We start from the raw sequence: 13,626 nt of genomic DNA, 5'->3' as shown, positions 1-13,626 counted from the left end.
AGTCGTTGTAACGACTTGTGTGATGAAGTAGTGCTTGGTAATGTCGCACGCGGGAGTACTGACTGCGTGGTAAAGACATGCAAGGTAAATGCATGCTGGATTCCATCATACAACCATAACAGGAAAAAAAGAGCAGCAATATGTAAGCAGTTGTGGACTGAGCTATGTTTGTCAATGTATTTGTACCCTTAAAATAAAAATGACATTTATTTTAAAAAGCTTGTGTGAGAGCCTACAAATATGTAATAATGTTCCTCTTAACATCAGATGAGCCAGACGTTCTGTAGTCATTGGCCGAAAGTATGAACAGACTGAAACGAGAGAGGAATAGTCTAAGTTTTTGAGTTTTAGGCCAAAAAGTGACTTTGTTAGCTTACTAATTCCGGTCACCCATAGTTTACAAAATGCTGCTGGTACATAGTTCTGCAGGTTTCAGTTAACTAGTGGTGTGAAAAACTATGGAATCATTTTAGTCAGTCTGTGTATCTTTGAATGTTTAATCAAATATGTAATGACTTTTAGACTTGGGATTACATTATACTTTTGATGCAGCAGTTCCTTAGTTCCTACCAGTGTTAATGAGTTGATTGATTGATGATAAAATGCATATTTATTACTGATGTATTCTTCTGTACTATTGATGTATCGATTTCATGGGATATACTTTAATTCCAAATTTTGAGTGATTCATTCACTCACAGTCTGTAAGCGCTTTGTGATTTTTTATTTATGAAGAAAGAATGCGTGAAATGTATGTCCAGGGTCTTCCTCATGGGGGAGGTGTGAGAGGCCTGAAGTAATACTATCGGTCAGTCAAAACTTCAATTGGAAGCTGCAGACACAGCCAGAGTATTTCAACCTGTTGATCGCCACTTACTCGTCCTCTCTGAGAGAAATAAGGGTACTGGTCCTGGTTCCCTTTCTTCCAAGTCCAGATGGATCGCTAACTGAGCGAGTTCAGCACACTTTTGAAAATCAAGATTTCATGGTGTTAAAGAATAAAGGCAAGATAATCATATAGGCATTTAAAATGGGAGCGGGGAGGGTTATGCCAAGTTCTGGTGGCACCTCCAATCACGTACCTCAAACGGGAGTGCAAACATTTATACACTAATAGCCGCTCCTTTGTGAAAGAGGCCAGCAACTCCTTGATTCTCTCTCTCTCTGTCCAATCCACCCTATTCTAAACACTCTCCAGCAGCACCGGTAGAAGACTGATAGGTGAACGAACAGCAGACACTATCACAGAAACCAAACCGATTTGACACGCTCTCCCGTAGCACCTACACACGGTTGGTGTGTGAACAGCAGACACTATCACAAGCCCACCCTATTTTACACACTTTCCAGCAGCACCTTTAGAAGACTGGCTGGTGAACAGCAGACACTCTCTCATAAACCAGACCTATTCTACGTGCTCTGCAGCAGCACCTGTAGAAGACTGTTGGGTGAACAGCAGACAATCTCTCATAAACCAAACCTATTCTACATGTTCTGCAGCAGCACCTGTAGAAGACTGGTGGGTGAACAGTAGACACTCTCTCATAAACCAGACCTATTCTACGTGCTCTGCAGCAGCACCTGTAGAAGACTGGTGGGTGAACAGCAGACAATATGACAAACCCAGCTTTATTCTACATCCTCCCCCAGCAGCAACTGTAGAAGTCTAATGGATGAGTATAAGGCACTAATAAACCTACCTCTTTCACACACTCACTAGCAGCACCTGTAGATGGCTGGTGGGTAAACACCAAACACTCTCACAAACCCAACCTATTCTACACCCCCTCTAGCATCACCTGTAGAAGAGTAGTAGGTAGCAAATACAACAGAACTATGACTGCTGGTAGACCCCAATCCCTTGCCACGAGCAGCTATATCTATAGATCCACCAGGGCTAGCATGGGCCAATGTGTGAGCAGAAAGTATACCAGTTCCTGTCCAGAAGTGCTTAGCCCAGGCGACGGACAAGCCTTGCTCTGGAAGGACAGGACCACTGAGTGCTTATAACTAGAGGTGACTAGACCCCCACAAAGTAATTTATTGAGAGTCTACATATCACTAGTACACCAGTTGGTGTTAGACTCTTCAAGGTGGAAGAGCAACCTTCCCTAGATTGATACAGCTATAACTGACCCAAGGAAACCATCCACACATCACACAACTTGGTTTCCTCTGGTTCTTCCTGTAGGTCATTACCTGGTTGTCCTTTAGAGGGATCAGCAATCATGTTTCCAATATGGTAGATCTTCCAGCAGAAATATTTTTGTCGCTTATCTGAGCAGTCTAGGCTTACTTCAGGTGATAGGCTTGGACGAGGTACAACTAGGATGACTAGATTAGTCCCTATACATGGGAGACCACTCTTCTAGCTCTGGGTCTTTATTTAACATATTAGTGTATAATGGGAGCTAATTGGACCAACACACCTGATAATGATATGTAAAAGCAAAGTGCAAAAATGGAAGCGAGATGTCTCAGGGACATGGAACCATGTGGGCACCGTACATATGACAGTAATTTTACACAACACAAAGAGTTATTATGTTCATACAGAATTGATATTTGCATATAAGTAGAAAAGGTTGAATCAGGAATACCACAAAATAAAGTCCTGGCAAGCTGTGCCAAGATTTGACTGAATAAGAATCTATAGCTCTTACTAAACAAAAGTGTACAACCTAACAGTCTGCTTGCATGGCTTTCATTGTTTATGTTTAATGTATTGTCAAAACAATGAACACACGTGTTGTCAGGGTAGGAGACGACAGGAAAACAAAATTGACTGGGCGGATATGACCGAGAGGAGTCCAGAGAGACAAAGTTGCATCGATGTGGCAGCATGGTATAGAAGTACCAGGACGTGATGCATAGACCCCTGAAAGATGAACATGTGAGAGAAGGAAACCCTCCGATCAAGCTACCCAACTCCTTCACTCGCCCCTCCATGGGCATAAACTGAAGGTTTGGCAAAAGCAAAGGAACCTTTGGGGGTAAGTGTCTGACACTTTCCCCCTTCATGTGATCAGTTAGATGAAATAATAACTGGAGGGAACCCCAGCCCTATTCTCTCTTTCCTTCCCTGCCTACGCCCACGGGATGAGTTGTGGGCATAAGACCTGCAGACCCTTTTCCTTCTACCCTCATATGAAAGCTCCATAGGGAATTGCAATGGGTGTTGGACAGTCTACATGTAGCGAGCCCCCACCAAAATAGACCCCTGGCTACACTATATACCAATGATCTGGTAAACCCATATGCCAATACTTAGAGGAGGGGGTGGGACTCTAATGAGGACGGAAAGAAGTCCTTTACGAAGCATGGTACCTTTGTTATCAATCTACAGAAGCAACTGTATGATCCAAGAATAACATAGATGCCAAATAGTGGCTACTCTTCATCTATGGCATGAGGAGGAGCATAAGAACATAAACAAATCCAATGTCCAGAGTATGAAAAATACTGAGGAAAAGCTGGAATATCAAATTAGCCACCTTAGAGACCGGGTTAGGACATGCACTCCAGCTGTTCTGCCTCCCTTCTATCTATTCCCGCAGGTCATCGAACCTCAAGAGGAAAGAGAGCAAGGATACAAGGGAAGAAAATGTGTTGGACATATTCCCCATGCTGGCTGAAGGGAATGGGGCACAACTGGAGTTGCCTCTCAAAGTGGACAGCACCTGCGGATCCACCAACCGCTGGTGGACAAAGAGATAACGTGCAAGCGAGCAATGTGCTTGGCTGGCACTACAATGACCAGTCTGGAAGCTGATTCTACTACTGAGGATCAGTCTCGAGGTGTAGTAACCAGAAAGAGTGAAGCCCTATGATCATTCTAAAAAACGTTAGATAAACCTAAGGGTGACTGTCTAGATAGCTTCACTCTACTCAAGTAATGCTGATGAGATGGGTCTGTCCCCTTCAGCTCTGTACACTCTAAAGAACTGCCCAGAAGCCAGGAGAATAGGTTCCCTTCAGCATCAGTACTTTTTGGTTTCAGTGGATTATGGCACCAGGTATCAAGAGGCGGAGCATAACTGCAGAGTTGAGAGTTAGAACTTTCGAACAATAGACTGCAATTTCTGGCCAGAGAACCAATTGCACACTGTCTCATATGACAGATGTGATAGAAAGCTGGTGTGACATATCATTTATTTAATGCATAGCATCCACACTCTAAGGGGTTAGTGGAGAGGTTTAACAGGACCCTTAAAAGCATAAGGTGAGCTTTTTCAGAGAACTTCAGGAGCAAGTGGGATCTTCTCCTGCCATGTCCCTTATTCAATAACTAGCAGAATCCAGATAAAGGCATGGATTTCAATCACTTTGGACTTCTGTGTGGGCACTCATTGCATGGACCAGTCAGCTTGATCTGCGAAGGGTGGAAGGAACTTTCAATTCCTCTACAAAATGTGGTGGACTATGTGATTGGTTTCAGAAGTATAAGAGCATAATACATGAGGAAGGCGAAGAAAAACCTTCAGCCTAGCCAGGAGCTATTAAAGCAGTTATATTGCAAGAAAGAAATGCTGATTGGGTATTCGGAGTTCTGGCAGTGTTTGTGCTAAAGCCCCAATCTCCCAAAGCTTTGGAGAATAAGTGATGTGGGACATCGACGGTAATGCAGAAAGTGTCTGAGCCGAACTATTTGATGGACACAGGTGACACACTGGAACCTCGAAGGGTGTTTCATGAAAATCAGGGCTTGAAAAATCCACTCGCCTTCTTGCATTTGCGAGCCAGATTTAATTAGGATGAGCTATTTTTAGGTCCTATTCGCCTTTTCTGGCGAGTAGGAAGACAAACTGACTTTTGACCTCTGTCTCTGAAAGCAGAGGAAATGGGACAAGATAGCAAGATTTAAAGGCATCTTTATTGCTCACAAAGTGTATGAGCAATAAAAATGCCTTTAAAACTTGTTAACTTGTCACATTTGCTCCGCTTTCAGAGACTGAGGTCAAGTTCATTTCAGTTAGGTTGAGTAAATTTCTTAGGTTTTGGAATAAAGAAATTGAAACCAAGGATTATCTTGTCCTCTTATATTAATTTAAATACAAACAAAGTGATACTGTTTATGAATTTGTGGTGCATCTTAGCTTATGTCAAATTTCTTAGGTTACTAGCCCTGCAGGTCTAGTAAAAATCAAATGATTTTTAGAGCCCTGTGTAAATTGGCTGAAGCCTTTCCTCCGGAGAAATAGCACAGTGAACATTATCTTGTGGAAGAGTAACATGAAGAAGACTACAAACATGGTGGCAACAAACTGGGCTGCACAGGAAAACCCTAAGTCACAGATAATGGATTCACTCGGGGCTACACTGTAAGCTTCCTCTATCAGGGGATGAGTGATACCTCTATCCAAAAGAGCTGTAACCCTCCAGTGAAGATTAAGAAAATAGTAAATTCGGCAATGATAAATCAAAAGAGAAAGTATGTAAGGACTAACTGTGTCTAGATAAGGCACCCTAACCAAAGAACAAAGAAAAGACATCCTCTCCAACACATGATTGGGTTATTGCACAAACTAGTGACAAGATCAAGAGCAATCTTCTCTAGGGATCATATTTCAGGAGATTAGAAAAGTAAAAGAGGAAGTGGTGGGTTTACAGAAAAAAGTGACTGACCAGAAGGCCCCATTTGGCAGACCAGAATAGCGGGCAATAGGCAGGTCTGGAGCAGATGGTAGGACATGCCGTGGGCCAGGGTGTTTTATGTAATTAGGCCCTTTTATACCTCTTGAAACCAAAAGAACAATTATTGGAACAATAAGTTGACATAAAAATGAATGAGGAGGAGCAACAAATGGATATCTTGTTATGTTATGGAAAGAGCATTTGTAAAGCACTGCGTCGCCCTTGAGGGAATCCTGGTGCTGATGCAGCAGCATACTGGGCCTAGCCTAGAACTTGTGTAGTTGAAAAGCCACATCTTCAGCTGCTTGCAGAATAAATAAAAAAATGGAAGAGGATGCCTTGGTGTGCAGGGCAGGTCATTCCAAGCTTTAGGAGTGAGGTAGGAGAAGGCACAACCACTGTATTTGTTTGTGCATATGCGTGGGGTATGTGCAATAGGAGTCCGGCTGTCTGGTAGATTTGTGGAATCTGATGCGGGCGTTGAGGTAAGCTGGGGCCGTGTTGTGTTGATCTTTGGAGGTGTGTGTGATGTGTATGAACAGAGCTTGTTTGTGGAATGGAAATCCAGTGGAGCTTCCCGGGTTGTAGGTGATGTGCATGCAGCGTCGTAGGTTGAGTGTAATTGTCCTTGCTGAGTTCTCTATGGTTTGGAGTCACCTAGTCAGTTGTGTATTGAATCTGGCATACAGGATGTTCTGTAGTCCAATTTGCTCTGATAAGGGCTTGGATGACGGTTCTGTGGTTGCTGGTGGGAACCTATTTGAAGATCTTCTACAGCATCTTCAGAGTGCGGCAGCAGGAGTCGGTCATGGTGAGTTGATTGCCGATAACTATACCAACGTTGTTGGCCTGGGTGTGGTGGTGGGTCCATGTCTTGCTGGCCACCAGGCAAAATGCCATGGTGAGAATTGCCTGCTGAAGATCACAACTTCTGTCTTGGCAGTGTTGAGTTTGACCCAGATGTTTTTCATCCAATCAGTCATGCAGTCAAGAAATTTGGTCCGAGTGTTTGGCATTTTGAGTGAGAGTATCATCTGTGTTTCATCAGCGTAAGATAAGATGTTAATTTCACATGCACAGATAATAGTGATGTAGGTGTTGAAAAGAGTCGGACTCAGTGATGAACCTCCACAGATGAAGATGCAGCTGACGGAGCAGTAGGGGGCCAGCTTGAGTGGCTGGGTTAGGCCAGTCAGGAAGGAGCATATCCAATTGAGTGTGGATCCTTAGATGCCAGCTTTGTGAAGTTATTGGATGAGGATGATGTGGGAAACCATTTTGGAGGCAGTGGAGAGGTCAAAGAGGATGAGGGTTATGGTGCCTCCTCCATCCATAATCATGTGGATGTTGTCTGGTATGGCAATGTGGGCTGTTTGCTTGCTGTGGCTCAGTCTAAAAGCAGATTGAATGGCATGGAGGAGATGGTTGTCATTGAAGTGGGTGGCTAGGAACTTAATGATCCACTTCTTCAGGACTTTGGCAGGATAGGGTAGCAGGGAGATATGTCTGTATTTGACTAGTTGACTAGGGTCGTCGTCGGGGTCCACAGAGGGCTTCTTGAGGAGGTGGAGTACAAATGTGGCATGTGTCCAGGTGCTTGAGTAGGTGGCTGTTGTAATGGAGGTTTTCAGGATCAGGGTGAAGATTGAACTAGTGGGTTCTAGTCCTTTGATCGAGACATGTTGGGGGAAATGGTCCAATGGGGCTCTGGAGTGGATAGAATGCATGATGCTAGTGGTTTCTTCCGTGGGACTGGCAGGCTAGGCTGTCAGTGAGGCAGAGATGCAGGGGATTAAATCCTTGTATACAATAGCAATTCTGCCTCTGGGTTTGTGTTATCTGTCTGGTCTGGCAATCTTGTGACTAGGTGGGACAGCCAGGGCAATGTCTGGGAAAGACTCAGGGTCAGCCAATTTCTCATGAGGAAGAGCAGGTCTGATGAGTGGTTGTGAAGCTGGTTGCAGATTTGGCAGCATGTTTGGTACAAGGGCGTTGTTGAGTATGCATAATGGAGCGGGATGTGGTGCAGTCCAGTGGTGTGTTTGTCTGAATTGTGTCATTGTGAGCACAATTGATAATGAAGGGCAAGTGGGAAGAGGCAGGGGTACGCAAAAGAACAGAGAACAAGAGCAGCATGTTGACTACACAGGGCAAATGGAAGTGCCGTTTGGGAACCTGCTGGTGACCTGACACCCCTGGCGAGCTGAGTAGAGAGTTGCTGGCACCCACTCCTGCTCCGGCTCCTGCTTCCCGGTCACCCGTTGACTAGAGGAGAGGAGGAGGGAGGAGCAGAGAAGAACTCTCAGCGCGAGTTGGTATCGGCGCTATTGCAGGCAAGCGAGGTGTGGTGTCCAGACAGGAGCGGAGCAGCGTGGAGCATCGACGAGGCACCCCACCTAGGGCAAATTGGAGCCAATTTTTCGGGCAGATTGAGTGCTGACTTGGGCTGGATTGGTGCTTGAAACTGGAGCTTTGAGAGCGGGGAGCAGTGCTGGTGCTCGGTGTTGCCTGGTGTTGCCTGGTGCTGCCTGTCAAACGCTCCCTGCTCCCCTGCTCGTTGCCCATGGTCCATAGCCCATCACCCCTTAAAAACTCCCTCCTCCCCCGCTCTCACAGCCTTCACGGAATAGGAACGGAGACCAGAGAACAGGGTAGAGACCAACAAACCAAACGTCCCGCATCGTATAGCAGGTGGAGGCTCTCTCACCACTTGAGCCTGGTGTCCCTGGGTTGCTGTTCGCAAAAGGAGTCGTCGGACGGGACTGCAGGTCCCAGGAGCCCTTGAACTGCAGAGCGCCGCAGCTGTGTAGCGGCCCGCCTTCCCGCCATCCCGCCCACTAACGGAATAAACGGACCACCCCTATTTCCTATTGGCTCCTGACCTGGCCAAATAGTACCAGTACCAGCGGAGCGGGACGCGACGCGGGACGCCCAGGACGAAGCCCGGACAAAGGGCGGACCGTCTGAGGCCGTCAGAGGCAGAAGGAGGCTGGGCTGGGCCACGTCCTTTGCTTCTGCTAGACCTGTGAGTACATATTCCGGTTTCGTACCCACTAAACTATGTCTACCCGTTCTGGTAAACTGTTAAGGAATGAAGGCGTAAGGGGGCCAAATGCAGCAAGCCCCATTATTGGAACTATGGACCGCTTCATTACCAGGGTGGCGGCGGTGATTGATAAGGAGATTGCAATGTCTGAGCGGCGTTTATCTGAGGTCTACCTCCCTTCGAGACGTTCATCCCTGGGGGGCGATGCTCAATCATCACTTATAACTGCCAGCACCCAGTTCCAGGGCGATACTGCGCCTAGTGTTTTTGGTACTTCCTCAAACCCACCCCAGTTGGTTGACATTGAACAAAATATAGGCAGGCTAGAAAGTTTGGCTGCTCTTTTTCCAATAGTCACCATGGAGCCTGATGGTCTTGGTAAACTGATTGCATCATCTTCCATCAATGTCCCAAGTGAAGCCACTAGTGTTGTGGAACCTTTATTTTCGTCCACCTCGCACTTGGGATTACCAGAAGGGGAGATAGTTAGGTCCCCCAATAATTCCCAAACAACCATCATTAGACAGGAGAATAGGCCCTTAAGCAAAAAGGTTCGTAAACGTAAAAGGGGCTGCCCAGTTAGACAGGCCGCGCTTTATCAAAATTCAAGAAAGCCTTTTGGTGTGGGTATGAGAACTACAAGGGCCAAAGCTATAGTGAATAAACTGGCCATACCCGGGGATGTTGTAAACTCTCCTGAGGAGCCACACTCTGGCCCAAATAGTGCGAAACTTTTAAAGTTTACGGACTTAGCGACGGTAGAAAATATTCTTGAGAAGGTCTATAGACTCTTGAATCCGTTGCTAACTCAAGTTAAAGGCCTTGGGGATAGGATTGACAAACTCGAGCAATCAACCCTTGACGGCTTTCACTCACTTAAAGTAGCAGTTAAACAAACAAGTAGAGTGACCGAAGCTAAGAACCTGGTTGCAAGCGGGAACGTGCCTTCATCTCAGCGAGCTTCTAAGCATCCACTATGTTGTGAGAAGGGAGCTTCTAATAGCCCATCTTCCCTAGCTTCCACATCTATTCCAAGTCCCAAAGCAGGACTTCAGCAAAAGGGGCCTCAAACCCAGATAGAGCCCGATAAAAATAAGCCTAAGTCTCCCCGACAGAAGCAGCCACAGGTAGTGAGTGGCATAATGGAAATTCCTAAAAAACAAGGGGCATGTACCAACTCTAGCAGGTTAGCCTTAGAGAAATCCCCTAGGTCCGTCCCCCATCCTACCACTAGATCAACCCTTTCACTTGCCTCTAGTAAACAAGTACGACAAATTCCCCCAGTAAACCTTCCACCAGACTGTCAACCCTTTGCGGCAGTCATGGTTAATGTGCCTCCTTTAAAGGACGGCCAGTTGGAAAATCATCAATCACTTAAGAATAAGTGTATCCACTGGCTAAAGGCAAATAAGCCAATCCCGCTAGGTGTGGATGGCATTATACTGAGTGTCCGTAGAGTGGACTGGGTTGGACGCGGGGAAAAAACACAGGAGGGGGACTGTATAATTGTAAATTTCCAAGATCCAAGAGTGGTACCATCGATTTGTACCCCTGTTCCTAATATGGGGGTCCCGGGGGTTAAAGTGGTAGACCTTTCCTTCTTTTACCCCAGGCATATCATTGACTCTACCGGTCGAAGCTTAAGTCCCCCTGTATTTGACCAGAATAGGAATGGGGTTTCAGGGGACACCAGGGAGAAACATTTGTGGTCAGCGGGACCGTTTTGACTGGAAGCTGGGCAGAGAGTAGATTCAGTGGAAATATTATCACTTAGCAAAAGTAATCCTACAAGTGGGATAGGTGACCTTATACCCACCTTGCATGACCCTTGCTGTCCTCACGTTTTCCCGAGGAGCTCTACAGGCGGGGACATTCCGGTGCCCTGCAGCACTCCGGCTGTGACGGACCTTGCCTTTAAGGTTTTCAGCTGGAATGTCGCGGGGATTGCAGGAAAGCTGCCCCTGCCTGACTTTACTACACAGGTTGACGAGCACTCTCTGTGCCTCTTTCAAGAGACATGGAGTTGTGTGCCGGTCCACAGGGTGGGTTTTTCCTCCTATTTCTCCCCTGCGCATGTCTCATCTTCAGGGAGGGGGCGCCCAGCCGGTGGCCTCCTTATCTGGGCTGCGGCATCTCTTGATTGCAGAATTATGGATTTCCCCACAGGTTCTCCTGACATTCAAAACATAACCTTAATAGACCAAAGGGGGAGAGTTGTTTTAAACGTTTATAATGTTTATGCCCGGGGAACCGTGGGCGGGAGAAAGTCTCCTGTAATATCTTTACTCGAGACTTTGTTAAACAACACCCCATATAAGTCTCGTACATTGGTTGCAGGTGATATGAACTGTACGTTCGAGCCTTTGGGTTCGGACGTCTCCCTCGACCAAGAGGAGGAGGACACTAGGTGGGGGATTCCAGCTCTGGAAATCCCACCGATCAAGAGGTGGTCAGAAGTGGCGCTTCAGTTATACTCCCTGAGCCTTGAATTCAATCTAAGGGCTGCTAATGGGAGGACACCCTCGGATAGGCTGGGCGCACACACGTATAATAGGCCCGGACATACCTCTAGGTTAGATTATCTTTTAGTAGACGTGTGTCTTTGGCCCTATGTAAAGGACATGCAGGTGGTTCCCTCGGTTGAAAGCGACCACAACCTGCTTTCTTTAAGTATGGCTCAGTGGTGGCGTCACTCAAGTAAGGATTCTATAAACCAGGTAGCAGCACCACCTGAGGTATCGGAAGTCTCCCCTTGTGGTAGGCGAATTAAATGGGCCAAACTGGTTTTATCAGAGGGGAAGGTAGAAGAAATAAAATCTCTCCTAAACCATACAGTACTAAACCTTGGAACATCCTCGGAAGGTGTGGGCAGAGCGAGTGGGCTCTCTGTCTCCCTGACAGTTGCCTTGACTAATGTCTTTACTCTTCACCACAATAAATTGGGTAATAAACTCTCTAAAAAACCCCCCGACGGTTGGTATTCCCAACCATGTAGGGTTCTAAAGGCTAAGTTAGTTGAGGCGATCAAAGCTAAGTCCCGTCTTGAGATACAGGAAGCAAGGAGGGCCTACAATAACTCTCTTAAACTAGCCAGGAGGGAGTGGGAAGATAAATATTGGGATGACCTGCTCCAGGCCAGCAAAAGTAGAGACCCAAGGGCATTTTGGAAACTTATAAGTGCACGGAAAAACCCCGATGCACTTATGAGACCCTGTAACATCTCGCCACAAAGCTGGGTAAAGCACTTTGGGTCTTTATACCTCCCTCCAGATGGGGATTGTAATGCGGGGATGGCTCTTACGCATATAATTGAACCTCATGCCTACGATCTCTTTACCCCGCTAGAACTTGAGGGGTTATAGGGTGGGTAGCCCCACGCAAGGCTGCGGGTCCCGATGGCTTCCCGGGAGACCTTATGAGGGCACACCCAGCGGAATGGGCACGGGTCATAGCAGCGCTACTTAATGACATCATGATGGGAGGGGCAGTACCTGAATCCTGGAAAGGGGCGGTGGTGGTCCCAATTTATAAAAAAGGGTGCAGGGAAGCTCCAGGTAATTACCGACCCATAAGTCTGATCGACTCCACCCAAAAGATAGCAGGTAAAGCTATCCTTGGAAGGATTCTCCATTGGGTGGAGGAGAATAAAATTCTTTCAGACTTTCAGGCAGGTTTTCGGGTTGGAATGGGGACAATTGAGCAGGTGTTTAGGCTGGTATTATTGGGGTGGAAGGTGGTGGAACTGGGCAAGGGCAGCCTTTATCTGGCCTTTATTGACCTGAAGACTGCCTTTGACCTAGTCCCCCGAGAAGATCTTTGGAGGGTACTCCTCGAGCTGGGCTTACCCCCTTACATCTTGTCACTTCTTATCAGCCTTCACGCCCATACCTTTGCCCAGGTCCGTTGGGGTAAAAACGGTGAACTTACTGAGAAGATTCCAGTCTCTAGGGGCGTAAGGCAGGGCTGCGTCTTGGCACCAACCCTATTTTCACTTTATGTGAATGGGGTGGTAAAACATCTCCAGCAAGAACCAGCCGACGCCCCCTGTCTCGGTGGAGTCCGGATCCCCACCCTGCTATTTGCGGACGACACGCTCCTGATTTCGAAGACCCCTCAAGGTCTCCAGAAATTATTAACACGATTTCAGGAGTTCTGTGATGCAAGAGGATTAACAATAAATGTGGATAAAACAAAATATCTAGTCCTAAATCCTCCTAAGAAACTGGGCCGCCCTCCGACTTTAAATTCGATCCCCCTAGAGAAAGTAGCCGAATTCGACTACCTTGGCATCCGGATTACGGATAGGATGTCCTGGGCTAGTCATATTGATAAAATGGTCCTTAGTCACAGGAGAGTGGGAGGTGCCCTTATGAGGGAGTTCAGGGCCTCTCCAAGAAGATCACTCACCCCAGTAGTTGATATTTACAAGGCTAAAGTAGTGTCATCAGCCTTGTATGGGGCAGAATTGTGGGGCCACTGTTGTTTGAAAGACCTAGAGACAGCGGAGAGTAAGTTATTGAAATCCCTTATCTCCGTCCCCCTGAGTACTCCATCCGTACCTGTCCGGTTGGACATGGGCTGCAAAAATATTAAAGACCAGGCCCAGCTTCGCCCGCTTTTGTTATGGACAAGAATCTGGAGGGGTGAAGAATTGAAATCTTATGCTGATGCCTTGGGAGAAATTATGAGTTTGGGGGGCTGGGCTAAAATAAAGTGGCTTAGAGATACCAAAAAGCTTTTGGAGAATGTCGGTCTAGGAGGCTGCTGGTCATCACGTTCAGCCCCTACAAAAGAAGTTGTCAAGGCGCATTATTGGAACTGGTGTGCGGAGCGGTTAAATACAACCTCTAATCACTGCAAGTCGACTGTCGCCTTTTTGCAAATTAAAGACACTGTGGCTTTTGAACCCTACCTGGACTTGATAACTCTCCCTTATGACCGAGCCC

The sequence above is a fragment of the Triturus cristatus genome, chromosome 4_2 (genome assembly GCF_964204655.1).
Source record: "Triturus cristatus chromosome 4_2, aTriCri1.1, whole genome shotgun sequence".
NCBI classification, from domain to species: Eukaryota; Metazoa; Chordata; class Amphibia; order Caudata; family Salamandridae; genus Triturus; species Triturus cristatus.
This window is presented reverse-complemented; position numbering follows the sequence as displayed.